Source organism: Miniopterus natalensis, chromosome 12, assembly GCF_054644295.1.
Source record: "Miniopterus natalensis isolate mMinNat1 chromosome 12, mMinNat1.hap1, whole genome shotgun sequence".
Taxonomy (NCBI): domain Eukaryota; kingdom Metazoa; phylum Chordata; class Mammalia; order Chiroptera; family Miniopteridae; genus Miniopterus; species Miniopterus natalensis.
The window spans coordinates 36362461-36382884 of record NC_142092.1 but is presented as its reverse complement, the minus strand read 5'-3'; the positions used below and the strand labels follow the sequence as shown (position 1 = coordinate 36382884).

At 39.3% G+C, this 20424-nt stretch overlaps 1 long non-coding RNA gene across 1 annotated transcript; it reads right to left on the bottom strand.

Annotated features, from left to right (window-relative positions):
• Nucleotides 1–11978: 11978 nt before the first annotated feature.
• Nucleotides 11979–13661, bottom strand: LOC107532328 (uncharacterized). Its single transcript, XR_001602721.2, has 2 exons — nt 12677–13661; nt 11979–12567 (listed from the first exon to the last, which is right to left on the bottom strand). It is a non-coding gene; the product is annotated as an uncharacterized LOC107532328 (long non-coding RNA).
• Nucleotides 13662–20424: the final 6763 nt, after the last annotated feature.

Here is a 20424-nt window from a genome sequence, read left to right as displayed (position 1 = left end):
AAAGGAATTCTTTGCCTCTGGGGATTGTGTGTTCCCAAGTTTTCCCAGGTTTGCATTGGGAAACTTTCCTACTCCATGATCTTTGTTCCCAGATTAGACCGACAGGCAGGCATCTTCCCCACGTCACCTCATCTTCACTGCGCATGCATCCATTTCCCTTTTGTTGGACCCCTTCCCCCAGTGATTTGCATGGAATGGACTGGTGGTTCCCTGAGGAGTGTAAAGTTGCAGCTTCCTGGTGAAGCTGCCCAGATGACCATGCCTATAATGTTTGGCTTTCCCTTTGTTTCTTCCCTATTATTAATATTAATAACTAGTTAGTTATGACAGTAACACTTTGATGGTAACTTCAGTTCAGCAAGTGCTATCAGTTTTCCCCTTCTAAAAACATGATAGGACTTGATTTGTAATGTTCAGCTTTTCACAGAGAGGGCGAATACCATCTCGAAACCTGTAGGAGATTCGTTTCACATTTAGATTTGTATAACTGGTTATATTAATATGTTTAAGTACTGAGGAAATCCCTTCACTGTCTCTTAGAACAGCAAGGCTCACTTGTGTTCATTAGCTTCTTAAAAGGCAAGGGCTGAAGAAAAGCTGGCAGTATCCATTTTATCTTTTTGGTTCTAACTATGCCAATTTAATTAAAATTCCCTGTATCTAAATGGTAATCTTTTACTTAATAAAAGGCATTTTAGTGTTGTGTAGGTACAATATCAAATAAAGAATATTTAACCACTTCTCACCTTTTATAGATGATCTATAAGGACAGATGCTTTTCAAATTCAGCATGACAAGATATAGTAGCAAACTTTCCTTGTGAATTCTTTAAGTCAGACTAAGTTATAATTCAGGATTGTCTCAAACAGCTATTAAAAACACAAATGTAGAATTACTGTATATGTATGATTGGTAATGGTGCCAACTCACTAGAAGGATTAAAGTAGAGAACAGACCATCAGCACAAAATTATGTGATCATAAGCCTTAAGATAATTAAAAACAAAACCACAGATTAAAAAAAAAACAAAACAAAAGACATAGAGACAGAGATGCAGAGACTCTTCTAGAAGAATTAATCACTCTTCCTACCAAGCTACACACACTCCCAAAACCACGTCAGGAGTCCCTCAACCTGGAAGTCCAAGCCTCCACAGGCTGAGTCACTACCCAAGCCCTAAATAAACTGCTTGACCTAGTTCTGGGGAGGATTGCTTTTAGCCTTAGTCACTAATGGATTAGTCCTTTATACTTTCAGTGGCCACCCGTCTTATCCGCCCAAGGTAATTAATGGACAAAAGTCATTTTTCTGACATTAAATTAGTGACATCAACTTCATGTAGCCATGTTTGTGTTTAGAAAACCATTCAGAGGCTGAATAAAATACAACCAGGCCTCGGGAATCTCATCCAGATTCAAACAATTGAAACAAGGCCAAGTTAGAAAAGCAAAAACAAAGAAAAGAAAATGTGGCAGCTGTAGGCCAACCGTCAGCCAAAAGTTAATCTTTTCTGAAAGAATAACACCTTGGTGAGCAAGTGTCATGCCTGCAGATCTTTGTGGAACAGAGGGATTTTAAAACCTTTAAAGTGATGATTTATGGGTAAAGGCAAATGGTTTGTCACATTTGATCCCCAGTGAGGGAAACAGATTTCATTTTACACATGAGGAAAATGAGGTTCACAGAAGGAAAGTGGTACAACAGTGATCACACAGCAAGTATCGGGAAGTAGAACCCAGTCCTCCTAACTCATGGGCTAGTGTTCTTAAAAGCATGCATGGGCCAAATGTTGGCAATCAACACATATATCTCTTAAAGTCAATACTATTAAAAATCCCACACAAGCCCTGGCCAGGTACTCAGTGGGTTAGAGCGTCATCCCAATATGCCAAGGTTGCGAGTTTGATCCCCCATCAGGGCACATACAAGAAGCAACCAATGAATGCATAAATAAGTGGAACAACAAATTGATGTTTCTCTCTCTCCCCCCGTCTAAAAAAAAAAAAAAATCAATTAAAAAAAAAGTTTGCCTTTAAAAAAAAATTCCAAAGTTATGCCTAAATTTACTGTTACTCATAGAAAACAGTCTTATTATATATATATTTTAAAAAGTCAAGGTTATTTGTGTTTTTCCCCTACAAAGACAATAATATGTAAAGTTGAGAGAAAAATGACAGTCAAGAATAAGATGCTTGGTTGAAAAACAAGGCATGTTCTTTATCCTTTAATTTCCTCTCAACCTCCCTTCATAGAACATTTTGTCATACAACAAGAATAGCCGGACTTTTGTTGAAAACTTCAAGTAGAAAAAAATAGAGGCCCAAAGCAAATACACTAAAAGGAACCCAGAATACACAAGTATAGTGTACAAAGCAGAATAATACATTTTATTAAACTGTCACTGCTTTCAGTGAGATAAGAGCAGATATTTCACCCATAAAAAACCAAACAAGGTGCTATGAAAAAATAAATCAAAAATTCTTTAAAAAGTTCTTGGCCTTGGCCAGGTAGCTCAATCAGATAGAGCATTGTCCCAATAAACTAAGGTTGCAGGTTTGATCCCCAGTCAGGGCATATAAAAAATCAACCAATGAATGCATAACTAAGTGGAACAGCAAATCAATGTTTCCCTGTCTGTCTCTCTCTCATGCTATCCCTTCCTCTCTCTAAAATCAATCAATAAAAACATTGTTTTAAAGTTGTTGCAAACTCAGAGTATGACCAACAAAATTAAAAACTTAGTAGAAGTGTTGGAGTATAAGAATTAAGTAAATCTTTCAGAATGTAGAACTCTAAAAGATAAAGAGATAGAAATAAGAAACAAAAGACAATAGACTAAGAAGAGAAATCAAAGATACCTATCAAGTGACTAATAGCAGTTGCAGGAAAAAAAAAATAGTAGTTCCAATAAAATGGGAAGAGTAAAATTATCAAAGACTAATATTTTGAAAATCCAAATACAACAACATAAGCCTCCAACTTGAAAAGAGCTCACCAAATGCCTGATTTAAATAAATAAAAAAGATCTACATCCCAGCATATCAGAATAAAATTTTGGAGGAACAAAGTAAAAATGCTAACCACTTTCAGAGAGGGGAGAAACAAAAGGATGGAAAATCAAAGAACATTGAATTCTCAACAGCAACACTGAAAGGTGTTAGGACAATTACTTCAAAATATTTTAGGAACCATGCCTGCCAAATCTTGTATCAAATTACAAATCACATGTGTGAAGGTAGAATAAAGATATTTATAGATAAGCAAGGGCTCAAAAACTTTACCTCACATGCCCCTTTTTTAAAGAAGCCACTGTAGAGTGTGCTTCAGCAAAATCAAGGAGTTATAATGACAACAGCAAACTAGGCAGAAAACGGGGACTACAAAAGGAAGTCACAGGACTGAGCGGCTGGAGACCATCACTTCACAATAGACCAGAGGACAAAGGACAGTAACCATCAACCTAGACCCTCAACTCAGTAAAACTCTTTTCCTTCTTGGAAAAACAAAGGCTAAGATTGTTTACCACCAAAGACTCTCACTAGAGAAATGTTGAAAGACATTCCTGAAAGTGGAAAATGATCACAGAAGAGGAAAAAGGGGGAGGTGATAAAAAGAAAATGGGCTAACATGCTGGTAAATATAAACAAATAGAGGCCAACTGTATAAATCAGTAATAATGAAGTCTAATTTGGGGAGAAAGACAAAAGAAGATAGGCTTAAAACTCTGATAAAAATAGTGGGTAAGACAAATTCCAAGGTCCTGAATTTAAGGATAAGAGTGGAGATATTGATTAACTTTGACTTTGTTAAGTATGTATATTAAGATTTTGAGGGTTAAAAGGAAATAATTAAACCTTCATACTGTCTTGAACTAAGCACTATAATTAAGAGTAATCCAACAGCCTTAGTCAGAAAGAAAGCTCTTTCTTATCAAAGAGTTTCAGCTAATACATGTAAAAGGAATAAAGAATTAGAAAGTCACCATTTTATAGCTCTTAACAGAAAAAAAGGTTTTCCAATGAATGCTAAAGTTAACATGTGAAAACTGATGGGGAACAGAATATTCGTAAAGTGACAAGGTATCACTCCACAGGTTACTTCTGAGTCACAAGGGGAAAACCAAACATGACAACGAAGGCATCAGACTTACCCCATCTGAACCCAGTGATAAATATCCACATCACTATTAAATGGAATGAGACATTATGTGCTTCCTGACTGATGTAATGGGAAATAAACAACATTGTCTACGATGCATTCTTGCCAAAAATATTTAATCTGAATATAATCAAGACTTTAGCTCTCTCTTCTCGCTTATAGAAAATGCAGGGGCTAAAGGAACCAGTTAAACAATACTATGAGGAAGCAATCAGACAAATCCAGAAATGGGGACATTCTACAAGATAATGAACTCGTCTTTTTAACCAAACAACATCATAAAAAGAAAAGCTGTGTGTGGGGGGGGAGAAGTGAGGGGAGTAGCCTACATTCAAAGAAGTGTAAGAGACATAAAAACATAATGACCAGCCATGGCCAGATAGCTCAGTTGGTTAGAGACTCATCCCAATACACCAAGGTTGTGGGTTCGATCCCTGGTGAGGGCACTTACAAAAAGCATATAAAAGTTGTATCTATCTCAGTCAAAAACACACACACCAGCATTGTGCTTAATGGGGAAACATTAGAAGCATTGCCACTATAATCAGTAAGAGACAAGTAAATGCTCATTATTACTACTTTCATTGGACATTGTAGCAGAGGTATTACTAACACATTTGGAGAATAACAACATATAAAAGTTAGAAAGAATGGGTATAACATTCACTAGTTGTAAATAACATGTTTTCTATACTAGATAATCAAAGGAATCAACTGAAAAATACTATAAATAAAAATAGAATTCTGCAAACTAGTATAGTATGAAAACATATACACAATAGTTTTCACTTAAATAATCAACAATATGGTAGATATGATTGACTAAAATCCCCAATTATAACATAAGCCTAACAAGAAATATGTGAGGTCTGTACGCATAATATTTTAAAACATAATTGACAGGCAGAAAGGAGGACTTGAGTTACGTGCAAGGACATACAATGTTCATGAATAAGAAGACAAGATGACAACATCAAAATATATTAATTTCCTCCCACATAAACTTATAAATTTAATGTGACCTCTGTACAAACCAAGATGGCTTTTTGTTTGTTTTTGGTGTTTGTTTGCTTGTTTAGAACTAGACTAATAAATCTAAAGTCAATATTAAGAATGATGGAAACACTTTAAAAAGGAAGAGCAGTACTCGGGGACTAATCCTATGGGATATTAAAACGTACCAAAAACCTCAATGATTAAAACAGTATGATGGACAGACCAGTGGAACAGAACAGAAAGTTCATAAGTAGATCTAAATTCATGGCAGGTTTTTACTGCAGTAAGTGATACAGCTCATCTGTGGGGGGAAATGCTTACTCATCAAATAATGTAGAATAAATGGTTAAAATCAGGGGGGAAAAATAAGATGGAAACATACCTTACACCTTACTTCAAGAAAATTCCAACTAGATCAAAGATTTAAAAGATGAAGGCATACAAGTTCTAAAAAGAAAACATAAAGAAATTCTTTTAAAACTTCAAATCATGAAAACCTTACTATGTTTAGTAGCCATTTAAAAAAATGGTTAATTGCTAAATTCCACTACATAAAAAAAAGCAAAGAAAGCTTCTACGTGTGGGGGGAAATCACAAATAAAGCCAAAATGAAATGACACCCAGGAAAAATCTTTACAATTAATATCACAGAAAAAGAGCTAATCTCCCTAATATGTAAAAGAGCTCCTAGAAATCAAAGAAACACCAATAAACTGGTAGAAGAAAAGGGCAAAGAATGAACAAACTGTTCACAGAAAAGGAAGCACAAGTGACTAAAGTTATTAAGAGCTGTTTAACCTCACTCATAATGAAATAATTTAAATTAAAGCTATCCTGAGATACCATTTCTCCTCTATTAGATGGGCAAAAATGCCAAAGAGTAACAAACGCATCCTGTTGGCAAGGCTATGGGAAGAGGGACACTTTACTTAGATTGCTGGTAGGACTTTAAATGGACTCAACCCCAGTGGAGAGCCCCTTATCACTATCAAAATTGCTAATGCAGATTCCTTTAATGTAGCAATTCCATTTCTGGGAATCTATCCTGGATCTATAAGTGCACACTTTTAAAATGGCATATGTATGCAGAGTTACTCATTGTATTATTGTGACAGCAAAAGATTGGACCCAAACATCAATACTAGGGGACTGGTTAGATACATATAATGATAGTTATGATGCAAATAACTGCTTATAATGGAAGACTATGCAGCTGCAAAAATCAATGAGGAATTATTCTTGAAGCAATTTGAAAATATCTCTAAGATATGGTGACTGGGGGAGGGCATTTTGCAGAGCAGTGTGTATGTTACCTTGTATTTGTAAAAGGGAAAAATAAGAATCTACCTTTGCAGCAAAAAGAAAAAAACCTCTAGAAGAATACTATACTGAATATTCTAGATTTTCAGAATATTTTTCAGCTCCAGCTTTCAACCTTCCCCCTTACTCTTCCCCCATACAGCAGGCTGAATGGTATGCTTTACGAGTGCCCTCTTATTGCAGGTTGGATTTAGCAAATGGGAGGTAAAGCAGGAATCTGGAGGGCAGGAGTGTTATAGGTGGTATTTCTTTTCCAGCCACATCTATGGGTGGGCTGCACTCTCCTAAAACTCTCTAGTTCCAGTAACTGTTCCCTCCCTTTGCACCCTGAGCCCTAGCAACGTTTCCCCCACCATTCTGCTTTTGTGATCTTTGGCATGCTTAGTTGGTTTTCCTGGATCATGAACAAAACTTTGTAAATAGTCCCTCCATTAAAATTGTCCTTTAGCTACCCCGCTTGAGCTTGTCCTCTATTTCATGCTGGGTTCTTGACTGACATGGATATTGAGCTGATGGATTTTAGGGATAAAATGCAAAGGTTTTCATTGTACACTGCTTTATATGTTTTGATTTCTGATGCATGTGAGTTTACTGTATATTTTAAATTGTTAATATATGCTTGTTTTAACTTTAAAAAAAATAATTATAGATTCACAGCAACTTGCAAAAATAGTACAGACAGGCCTCCTGTAGCTTTCATTCAGTCTTCCCAATGGTTACATCTTATGTAACTATAATCCAATATCAAAATCAGGAAACTGGCATTGGTACAATGTGGGTGCATGGTTCTATGCCATTTTATCACGTTGTAGACTCATGTAACCCCACAGCATTCAGGATAAAAAATTATCCCAACACCACAAAGATCTCCCTTGTGCTACTTCTTTATAGTCATACCCACCCTCCCACCCCCAACATCCCTAACCCTTGGCAATTATTAATCTGTTTTCCATCTCTATAATTTTGTCTTTTTGAGACTGCCATATCAATGGAATTATACAGTATTGTGGCTTTTTAAAAGTGACTTGTTTTCACTTAGCGCAGTGCCCTTGGATTTATCTAAGCTGTATCAATAGTTTGTTCCTTTTCATTACTGAGTAGTATTTTGTGGTATCAGTGTCACAGTTTGTTTAGTCATTCACTTATCAAGGGCATGTTGATTAGAGTTTGAGGCTATTACTAATGAAGCTTCTATGAACATTACTGTACAGATTGTTGCGTGGACATAAATTGTCATTTCTCTGGGATAAATGCTCAAGAGTGTGACTAAAAGTCATATGTTAAGTGTGTGTTTAGTATTTTAAGAAACTGCCAAAGGATTTTCTAGAGAGGCTGTATCATTAGACTGTCCCACCAGAGATGCAAATGCCGTCCCTCTCCTTGCCAGCATTTGGTATTGTCACTGCTTTTTATTTCAGCTGTTACAATAGGTATAGTGATATCAGAGTGTGGTTTTCATTTGCATTTCGCCAATGGCTAGTGATGCTGAATGTCTTTTCATGTTTTTATTTGCAATCCCTGTATCTCCTTCAGTGAAATGTCTCTTCACGTCCTTTGCCCATTTTCTAATTGGATTGCTTGAACATATACTCATAGAAAGTCTATGGATTTACTTTGGAAATACAAGTTTCTTTTGGAAGCGTGAAGGACCTAGAGCAAGGCTACTTGATGGTATTATGGATATTTAGATGTAGGTGCAGGAGATAGAATAACAGTGTCAAGATATGAACATAAAAAGCAAGAAGAAAGGAAAAAGGAGGAGGGGAGAGAGGAGAAGTGGCTAGAATAAGAAAGGGAGACAGAAGAGAGGAAATAGAGAGTGCAGGGGCAGACAGAGGACATAGTGCAGGGGCAGAGAGAGATGGGAGCAGGCAAAACAGAAAGAATGGGGAAGGGGAGAAGATACATAGTGGTTCCAAGGAGAATGGACTATGCCAAGGCTAAGTACACACTAGGAACAAGGGCCTTGACCGGGGCCTAGGAGATATCTCCAGGATGAAGGAGCAGGGGGGAGATCAAGGCTTGTCCATAGAGATGTTTTTGGTATTTTAAAATCGAATTGAAGCCTGCAGAGTGGTGAAGACATTGACTTCCTTTAAACTAAATCTAAGCTGGCTGCTAGGGTGGAGTTGAAAAAGAATTGGAATCAAGGGATATGGTCATTGATCCCAGTTCTACCAGAGACCTCTGACAAGCTCTTTCATCTGCAGACTGGGAAATCAAATCATCTGTCTCTCCTATCTCTTGGGGGTGTTATGTCTTATAAGGCACTTACTAGAAAACACTTATCTATAAGGAGTTCTACAGGTAAAAATTGTGATTGCTAATATTATTATGACTTTGCGCTCTTTGCATTAGAGTTAAGTTCAAATGCTCTGAAAATGATGCTGTAATCTCTGTAAGTGAACAGACCCCAGGGAACGCGGTGGGGCAAAGGAAACATGAGAGAGGCGAGAGTTAATGGTACAGGAGGATGTGACCCAGCACAGCCTTTGGTGAGAACCACCTTTCAACTCTTGCTTCCTGTCATGGCACTAAGAGGAAACATGGATCATCCAGCAGGTGGTGAAATGGGAAATTCCTGAGGTGGTTTCCCATAGTCACCCTCTCTTCCCAGTCCAATTAGACACCAGTTCAAAGACCCGCTCCTCTTCCAAAAGCCACCACCTGATCAAAGTTCTGATCACTTCATACCAAAGCTTCTGCAACAGCCTCCAACTCAGCAAAGCACCAGTATTTCCCCTAAACAAGCTTTTCTTGATTTCGCCATCTCAGTCAATGACATACTTAGGCTTTTGGTTTAACCTTTTCAGTTTCCAAATTTTGAAGTTGTTCCTGAATCCTCCCTACATGCCTGCCCAGGGCCACATTATGATTTTTGTGGACTTTTGCCTTTGTGGGCCCCTTCCTCCATTAAAACAATTTTTTTCTATCATCTATCTATATCTATCTATCTATCATCTATCTATCTATCATCTATCTATCTATCTATCTATCTATCTATCTATCTATCATCTATCATCTATCTATCTATCTATCATCATCTATCTATCATCTATCTATCATCATCTATATCTATCTATCTATCTATCTATCATCTATCTATCTATCTATCTATCTATCTATCTATCATCTATCTATATCATCTATCTATCTATCTATCTATCTATCTATCTATCTATCTATCATCTATCTATCTATCTATCTATCTATCTATCTATCTATCATCTATCTATATCATCTATCTATCTATCTATCTATCTATCTATCTATCTATCTATCTATCTATCATCTATCATCTATCTAATCTATCATCTATCTGTCACAACTGCATGGTCATACAGGTGACTATAATCCACACTGGACTTATTTTATATATTCATTGACTTTTTTCATTTTGAGAAAATTTAAAAATCAAACGTTTCTGTGGGCTCCTGAATGTACCATAAGATCCTAGGCACTGTGAATCCTGCCTAATGAGTCAGTCAGTCCTGCTATTCACTGAGATCCACAGTCTATGGGACCAAACCTTAGCTTTCTATCCTGGACTTCAGGGCCTCCATAAATCTGACTGCTTTCTAAGTCCAAAGTTCTGCCCATAGGGAAGATTCCCTTTTACCATGGTCATTCAGGACCACCCTTGATGCCAGCATATTGGAAGCTCCTTCAGTAAACCAGGCCCACACTCCTCCATCAAGAGGCCATAGAAATCTTCTCATGAAGACATGTGGATGAGGCGAGGTGAGCAGTGAAACAGGGAACCTGGCAATGTAAGAGGCTGAGCCACCTGCTTGGAAGTTCACTGGACTCTTGGATCTGCATGAGACTGACCACACATAACCTGTTTCCATTTATAATGGAATGTGGCTGCACATACGCAGTTCTATGGTTCAGTGGAGATGCCCATTCATGTCTGGGAGTTTTGGGCCACACAGATAGATGCTAGCCCATGGTCAGGCTTTCAGGCTCTACCAGGCCACAGGAGCAAGCCAGAGCTGCTTTCAAATCGTCATAATTGCCAGCAGGTCATGAGCCTCCTTCTAGAGATTGCCAGAGGTTCCATAAGACATTCTGTTGGTCACAGACACTTGGGGTATCACTGGGTCTGTTGGGTTCTGAGGCTCAAGTGGCAGGGCAACTTGCACCACAGCCTGCACCTGCTTCAGAACACTTCCTTGTTCTGGATCACACTCAAAACTGCCAGCTTCACAGCCTGCCAGGTAGACGGGTTGGAACAGCAGCATGCTCAAATGTGGCAAATGTTGCCTCCAAAATTCCAAGAGATCCAACAGACGCTGTGCCTTTTTGTGGTGGTCCATGCAAGGTGCAGCCACTCGCTTCTCACTTTAGAGACATGTCTCCAGCCGCTGCACCCCTCAAAACATCACACATGTGGCAGGTCCTTGCACTTTCATGGACTTTATCTCCCACTTTCTGGCATAAATGGAACTTACTGAGGCATCTAGAATACTCGCCCCTCCTGTTCCTCAGTTCCAATTAGCATGATGTCATCTTTGTAGTGGATTAGACTGGTCTAAGCAGACTATCAAGGTGATCGAAGTCTCTTTAGACTCTTTTGTAACAGAGTTCTCATGGCCAAGGACATATCAGTAAAGGTGTATTGTTGCCCTTCCTTGATAAGGCAATCTGCTTCAAAATGCTTCTGACTTTTATTAATGATAAAGATTTTTTTTAAAAAGCATTTGCCAGATCCACAGCTGTGAATGGACACATAGGGCTGTACTGATTTTTTCAGTAATGATACTGCATCCCGGTCATGGTTATGATGGGCATCACCATCTGTTTAACTTTTCAGTAATATATAATCATCTCCACAACCCATCTGACTTTTACACTAGTCAGACAAGCAAGTCAAACGGGGACGTGAAAGAATCACACCACTGCCTCTTTCGAGCGCTTGGTGGCGACACCAACCTCTGCAGTTGCCCTGGGGATGGGGAATCGCTTCTGGCTTCCTATCTTGAGGGGGCAGTTGTGCAGTTCCAGAGTTTTCACTTGACCCTTTTTATAATAGTAATCACAATGTCATCTGCTCTGTGACTACAGGGGATGCTGCCAATCTTCCAAAGCTGCCACGCAGGCTTTCTGATTATCCACTTACGATTTGGAAACTCAGTTTCATTTCTCCTTTATCCTTTGTACACTCTCTAGGACTGTCAAAGGAAGCCAGGTGGCTCCATGATCTATACAATCATTATTAGCACCATAATGTCAATGCCACAGGTAATGCCTTGCCCTCTTTCTGTGCTTCATCTTGTGCCCACACAGTAACGATATTTCTGAATAATCATGGCACTGCCATATACCAGAGATGATGTGTCCTCTCTCACACTGGCAAATACCTTATCTTTAGGATCTTCAAATAGATGGGTAACCCAAATCCAGAATCCCATCCTGAGTATCTATTTCCTTGGGCAATGTATGATAGCAATTTTTATGTCAGTCAAGTTCCCAGAAAGAAACAGAGGACACACTAAAATTGGTTCATTTAAAGAGAGTTTTTATTTTATTTATAGTATGTCTTTATCGATTTCAGAGAGAGGAAGGGAGAGGGGAGAGGGAGAAACATCAATGATGAGAGGGTCATTGATCGGCTGCCTCCCGCACCCCCCCATACTGGGGATCGAGCCTGAAACCCGGGCATGTGCCCTGACTGGGAATCAAACCGCGATCTCCTGGATCCTAGGTCGACGCTCAACCGCTGAGCTACGCCAGGTGGGCTAAAGAGAGTTTTCAAAAGCAACTGTTTACAAGGATGTGAGTGGGGTTTAGGGGATCCTGAAGCTAGGAACAGCATGGCACCGTTACCACCCCTAGACCTGAAAGAGCAATGAAAACATCCTTCTGGAACGGGAAGACAGAGACCTCTGTGTGTAGAGAACCAGACCGTCTCTGTACTTTCTTCCAGCCTGCCCCTGGTAACCCCACAGGAAGGGAGCCAGGGGCATAACCTGCACTCTTCTTTGGGGAAGTCCCATCGAATGAATCCAGTTGGAAGCCAAAGGGCAAGGACATCCATGAATGTGACTTGTAAGGTCAGCCTCCCAGGGTGCAACAGGATGGAAAGTGAATCTAGGGACAAACAGAATATATCTTGTGATTTTTAAAAATTAACTTTTGTGTGTTTATGTCCAGTCCCCTCAAGTAAATTATAAACCCTTTGGGGCAGAGACTGTCTCACCTTTCCATGGATCCTTCCATAGCACCGGGGATAGTTCATCATGAGTAAATGAATGAAAGTACTTCAGTGTTCAAAGCTATGCCATTACCTGTCCACAGACCAAATTACAAAGCATGATAAAAAAAATATATATCTAAAGAAATAATCTGCCCTATGTATTCCTCCCAATTTTAACAGAAGGACATCAAAGTGATTGGAACATAATGGGACAGAGCACAGCAGTTCAAAATGACTGGATCAGGTAAAACTGACAGCATTTACCACACTCCCAGCAGAACAATGATTTCGACTCTCCTTGAGTGATTTCATAGGTCCAGCCCCTGCTTTTGATTAGCAGGGCTTACGATGGAATCAGATCGCCCAGGCTGTGGCTTTAGAGTGATAGCTGAGTAATGGATGTAATTTCCCATCCCTGTAGGATAAGGGTCCCTTTCCAACGGGTGTTTGTGCATTCTGCTAAGTGACTTTGATTTTCATTTCCTCAACACATTTTTCTTCCCTGAATGCCCTTCTAATATGCCTTGTTTTTTTGACAATCCTTGGCTTAGTACAATTTGCAAGGATTTGTTTCTCTCTGCTACAGATCTATTCTTATCTCGCCTTGATTTGTTAGGATGCATTTAACCTCCTATCACTGACAAGAGGGGCCGTGAGGTCTTTTTCTGCAGATAATAAAAAACAGGCAGTTTCACTTCTTAGATTCTATTACAAGATTTGGAGAATAAGAGGCAGCAGAGGGTTGCTGGAAGAGAATTAATCACTCAAGTGTACTGCTGCAGAGTGTGCGCCCTGGACACATATAAACATTCAAGACCAACAAGGGCTTTACATACAGACCATGCCATTACCTTCTCAGCTTGGGGCCACATAGATTGATATATACATTTTAACTTAATATCAACATAAAATCAAAGTGCTATGTTCAACTCTGGTGACCACAGATGGCACAAATAAAACAACCTACTGTCTGGCCAGTGTTGCTCAGTGGTTGAGCATTGATCCATCACCAAGAGGTCACTGGTTTGATTCCTGGCTAGGGCACATGCCGGGTTTTGGGCTGAATTGCCAGTAGGGGGCGTACAGGAGGCAGCTGATTGATGTTTCTCTCTCATCGATGTTTCTATCTTTCTCTCCCTTCCTCTCTCTCTAAAACTCAATAAAGACATATTTTTTTAAAAATCTACTGAATGATAATGGGCTGGTGGGTCAATTACTCCCCCTGAGAATTATATTTCAATTTTTGTAAGCTTTTAATATTGAGAAATAACATACAAATGTAAAGTTCACAAATCTTAAGAGTACAGCTCAATATACAGATGTGTACAGTGTATATGTATGTATATGTCCATGTGTATATGTGTGTATGTAACTATCACTAGATCAGGAAGCAGGACATTTCCAGTACTCTAGAAGGTTCCTCCATGCTCTTTTAGTTATTACCAACCTATCCCAAGGGTAACCACTATTCTGACCTCTATCAACATAGATTAATTTTGTCTGACTTTTTAAAATATACATATATTTTTTAGTGATTTCAGAGAGAGGAAGGGAGAGAAGAAAGAAAGAAAGAAAGAAAGAGAGAGAGAGAGAGAGAGAGAGAGAAAGAAAGGAAGGAGAGGAAGGAGAGGAAGGAGAGGGGAGGGGAGGGAGGGGGGGGAGGGGAGGGGAGGGAAGGGAGGGAGGGGGGGAGGGAGGGAGGGAGGAAGGAAGAAAAGAAAGAAAGAAAGAAAGAAAGAAAGAAAGAAAGAAAGAAAGAAAGAAAGAAAGAAAGAAAGAAAGAAAGAAAGAAAGAAAGAAAGAAAGAAAGAAAGAAAGAAAGAAGGAAGGAAGGAAGGAAGGAAGGAAGGAAGGAGAGAGAGAGAGAGAGAGAGAGAGAGAAAGAAAGAAAGAAAGAAAGAAAGAAAGAAAGAAAGAAAGAAAGAAAGAAAGAAAGAAAGAAAGAAAGAAAGAAAGAAAGAAAGAAAGAAAGAAAGAAAGAAACATTGATAGAGAGAGACATCAGCTGGTTGCCTCCTACACGTATCCGACCTGGGTCTGTGCCCTGACTGGAAATGGAACCTGCCACCTTCTGGTGTGCGGGACAATGGGACAATGCTCCAACTAACAGAGCCACACTGACAGGGCTAGTTTTGCCTGTTTTTGATTTTCATTTAAATGGAATCATACATTATTTCTATTTTGTGTCCGGCTGTTGCTTTTAGTTGGTTTGGGTGACTTGTTTTTGCTCGTCATGAAGTTGTGAGGTTCAGCATTGCTGCTGTGTGCCACACTAATTTATTTCTATCACTCAGGAGTATTCTATTGTATGTATGTACCACAATTTATTTATTCATTCTATCATTGAGGGCCATTTAATTCCTTTTAATAAAATTGAACAAGTTGCAAGTGAATATTTAACAAATTGTTCTCAGATATAAATCATGAATAACATATCAGAAGTGAAAAAATAGTTTCCTTCTCTGCACATCCAGTAGCAAAGTTTTGAAAATGCTTTTCCTTCTCCATTATAGCAACACCTAGTGGTCTAACAAGCCTGCAGGTCTGGATGGGAGCAATGACATTTGGAAACAGTGAGCTCAGACAGGATCTAGATGTCCGCTAGAACCACACGACAATGTCTGGGCCCCACCAGAAATCATTTAAATCAGAACCTTTGGCAGGTAGAGCCTAAGACTGGTAGGATATAAAAGCTGCCTACATGATTTTACCTTTCAGCCAAAGCCGAGAACTAATCTAGACTAATGTTTCTCAGATTTTCGCCAAATGTCAGACCCCATGGAGGGCTTGTTCAACCAGATTGCTGGGCTACACGGCGGAGTGTGTTTCAGTAGGTCAGGGACGAGGCCCAAGAATTCCCATTTCTTTGATTGTTTGATTGACTGATTTTAGGGGGGGGGGAGATACAGAGGAGAGGAACATCGATTTGTTGTTCCATTCATTGGTTGTTTCTTGTATGTGCACTGACTAGGGATGAAACCCTCAACATTGGCTTGTGGGGACGATGCCTAACCAGCTGAGCTATCCAGCCAGGGCAAGAATTTGCATTTGTAACAAGTTCCCAGGTAATGCTGATGCTGATAGTCCAGGGACCACAGGACAAGAACCACTGATCTAGACCAACTCTGTTATTTTAAACAAGGAAAACCTGCAGGCCCGGCAGGACAGAGTGATTTTCTGGAGTCATAGACCCAGTTAGTGAAAAAGTTATAATTAGAACGAAGCCTCACAATCACTTTCCCTTTCATCTGAAACAAAACTGGATCTCTCTGATTATTATGTCATCTGAAGCTTTGCTAAAAGAGAGACCACTAACACACACACACACACACACACGCACGCACGCACATGCACATACACGGTATTTAAGGGGTAGGTGAGGGTAACTCTTTTCTCTAAACCTATTTGCAAAAACCTAAGCATCCTGAGGAAGTGAGAAGATCATGTACACTAGGACCAGGATTTGAAGGGGGAGACAGGAGGGATGGGAAAGGCAGGCGATGAGGTTCCTTTGGGCAGCATGAACTCAGACCCCTGCTCAGGAAAGGGTGTACCTGCCTTCCAGCACCCCTCTCAGACCTCCTCTCCTTCAGCTACCTGCCAAAGGCTGAGCTGCTGCCAACCAAATGGGCCACATGGTCACAAGTCACCCATTCAGGAGGCCGATTGTTTCTTCCACATCTCTTTCACAGCACAAAATTTAGCCTGTTCTGCTGTATTTCCCTAGGGCTTCTAAATCTCACCCACATTTGCCCCTTACAATAGAATGTTTCCAAGCAAGGCCAGCTTGTCCCTGCAGTTATGGCCCAAGCCTGAGATTTGGATGACTTTGTGCCCAAGCATCTCTAGTGCCTGTGAGCCCATCCTCCTAGCTGTGCCAAGCACTGTTATGACAATGCACTTGGGCACTGACCCGCTGAGCCATCTGACCTGCCTTAGTGACACCCTGAACTACCTGCTATCAACACGGTTGAAGAGCTTTGCCTGTGGGGCCAGAGGATCTGTATTTTAAATACACAACGCAAGGGACTCCAGTGGAACCCAGGTCTGGGGACCAAGCGGAAAACTTCATTTATTTATTTTTAATATTTTTAACTCAGGATTCCCATTCTACCAAATGGGAAGAGAGAAGAGAGAGAAGAAACTACATTGGCCACAGACTTCAGGTGCAGGACATTTGCATATGAGACATAAAAACTGTTTTCTATGGAAAATAACTGATACTGACTCACTTTAAAATAAGAACATGGTAAAGACTTAAAGACTCTCTGATGCGGAGCAAAAAGCATCCAGTCCAGAGTGAACAAAAGAACTTAGGGGGAAAACACACCAAAAAGAGGATCTACAATTGATCAAAATGATTCTCCCAATGATAGTGGTTATATCACCATTTTCTTAGGAAGAACCAGGGGTTGATATGAGAATCCATATTATGACTTTGATCATTTGTTATAAAAACAGCTTTCACACTGAAGTAGTAGGTCCACTTAGTCTTCTGTTTCCTACATGAAGTCCCTACTTGAACCACCCCCCCAACCACATTTATTTATTTACACACACACACATATACACATGTACTCAATTATTGGGATCCCACTTTGACTTAAAGGTAATGAAGTCACCTCTTCAAATTCTCAGGGGGGGGTGCTCTCTTCCCCTCCCCAGAGTCATACTGGACATGTCCACAGTACTCCCACCACAGAAGGAAACACATTTCCTCACTTAAAATTTCACACTCACTTACTCTTGAGGCAATGTGTTGGACTACATGCTCTCTACATGTCTTCCAATTCTAAAAATCTGTTCAAACAAAACTGCACACACATGGTTGCTCTAAAAACTTCATAAGTGATGAAGCAGGTAGCTGGGAGGGGCCGTGGATAGCTGTCAGGCTTCGGGCTCCAAGCCTCCATGACTACCAGAGGGATTATTACGTCTCCACACTGTTAATTTCTTAATGTGAAGGATGATATTTTTAAATTGAGAAATATTTATCATATAATATTATATTCATATAAATAAAGCAAACCGCAGGCTAGCAAAAAATATTTCTAAGTTATAGAAATAACATATAAAGGATTTGTGTGTAGAATAAACATAAAGAACTCAGAACTCAATAATAAAACATTACAATTTTTTAAAAAGGCAAAATATCTGAATAGACATTTCACTAAAGATATACCATTAGCTGATAATCACATGAAAAGATGCTGAGTCACCACATTAGTCACTAGGGACATGTAAATTAAAACCACAATGAGACTGGACACCCACCAAAATGGCAATAATCAAAATGGATTGACAATTACAAGAGTTGGGGGAGGATTCCCTCTCCTCAATGTGGAAGCCTCACACACCGATGGTAGGATTGTAAAATTGTGCAGCCACTTTGGAAAACAGTTTGGTAGTCTCCTAAAAATTAAACATAAATATACCATATGATCCAGCCCCCTAACTCCTAGGTATATACACCCATAGAAATGAAAGCATGTCCACACAGACTTCATCTGCAAATGTTCACAACAGCATTACTCATAAGAGCCACAATGTAGAAACAAATAAAATTTGAGTAGGTAAACTTAGTATGTATGTCCACACAATGGAATACTATTCAGCAATGAAAAGAAAACAAAAAGAATAATTAATGAACTGCTGATACATGTTACAACATGGATATATTTCAAAAATGATACGTTGAGTGAAAGAAGCCAGACTTAATGACTATATATTTTATGATTTAATTTATATGAAAGGTTCATAAAAGCAATTTTATAGACAAAGATTAGGTGCTTGGGCTGGGAGTAGGAATGGAGACTGACTAAAACTGAGCATGATAGATCTTTTAAGGTGATGGGAATGTACTAAAACTGGATTGTGGTGATAATTGCACAACTCTGTAAATTTACCAAATTATAAAAATATACCTCAGCATTTAAAAATTATAGAGACAGAATTATCACTACACTGTGGAAATAGCTTTTACAGAATTTTACAGAATTTATAGCACAATGAAGGCTGATACTTTTATTAGCGATTCCCAACCATCCCCGGGCTGAGATCCTTTTTTAACAGAAAAACAGTCACAATCTTGCATATATGAATTGAACCTTTAGTATAAATTGAGGAAATACATCATTTCAAGAATACTGTGAACTCTGTAATAATTTTAATCCAATTTCCATTTAACTAATCACATCTACTGCATATAAAAATGGTAGATAAATATGCAAGACAAATTGCTTATTCAATCTGCTGACGATGCTTAGGGCACATGTGGATTCGTGAGCTTTTTGCAAACAAAGCAGAACCTGAGTTGAAACTCTCTCAAAATCTTTTTGCCTGCTAAAGCAACACTGAACAAAAAAAGCAAAATTACTACCTTAAGTTCAATTCCATGGTGTTTTTTGTCAACTCTGCAGTCAGTTTACAGCTGGGAAAAACATGATTGACTGTCGGACACAGGAATATCCCCTGTGTGGGCAAATCGTACTTGACAAGTGGATCCTAGAAAAAGGGGAGGTCGTATGGCTGAAACAATAAATACAGAAAAGTAGACTGGTCGGATGCTTGGCCAAACACGTAATGGAGCTGTTTTGTGAATTCCTGTTTTGTCTCCAATCTATCCCTTAGGGTCCATTTCAGTTAAAACCAGTTGCGTCTTCACGATTCGAAAGTGCAAACCTTATAGTAAATGTTCGTGGCCAGGCAGACAATGTGGCCCCACGTGGCTTCCTTCCCCTGGGGTTTTCATTTTCTGTAGGATATCCTCTCAACTTTACAAACAGTGGCACAGCATCATTAAGTATTTCCAGAACGACCAATTGAGGACTTCCCACATATAAATCAATCACTTAATAGGATCTGAAATGCACTATTCCCATTGCCAAGAAATGGATTCTGAAATTGTTTCCAAATGACTTATAAGAAATACTTGTTTGTTTCGGTAAGTCTTGTTTTTGTCACTGGCCACTGACAGCCACTCACGCTGCACCTGCCTTGTTCAGCTGACAGCTTCAAGTGTTGCGAAGGCGAGAAACATAGGAGACATCTATTTTGAAACAGTGTATAACTGTTCAGTTGAATTTCCAAATAGTATGTTCAGTATGCTTTTGGGTAAAGTATAAAAAAAACACTATTCTCCCAGTGTTTCCAGATATTCTGGACACTCTTTAGTGTATTAATTATTTGTCTAGGCTAAGAATTGGACCTACTGCTTTTAATTTAGAGTACATCACCAGAAAACATACTGTGAGTACTATTTAAAAGTGTAAGTAGTTGAAAAGTCAGTTTACCTAATGTTTCCTGTCTTGGTGAACATGCTGTAATATCCTCTGCCAAGGGACGTCAGTTTTGTCCAGTAGGAGACCATCTTTCCTAACTGCAGCCGGTCCTGGCAACCTCCCCAGGGCCAATTCATTTCCTACACCAGTCATTCAGGCTGTTCCCCATGTTATCGTAATTTTTCTTCATAATGGTAAAAGAAAAAACCTCTTGCAGATTAAAGAAAATAAATACCATGAATGGAGCACCTAATATGGGCCAGGAGCTGTACAGATACCGTATTTAATACAGCAATCTTATACCGTAGAGATCACTGTCCTCACTTTGCAGATGTGTAAGGTACACACAAGGTAACCTCACATAGGTACGGAAATCGAGCCGGGGTCATCCACCAGTAAGAAGCAGGGTTAGGGTTCAAACACATGTGCCTCCTACACCCCTAGAGCGCCTCTATCTCCTACTCTTCCTGA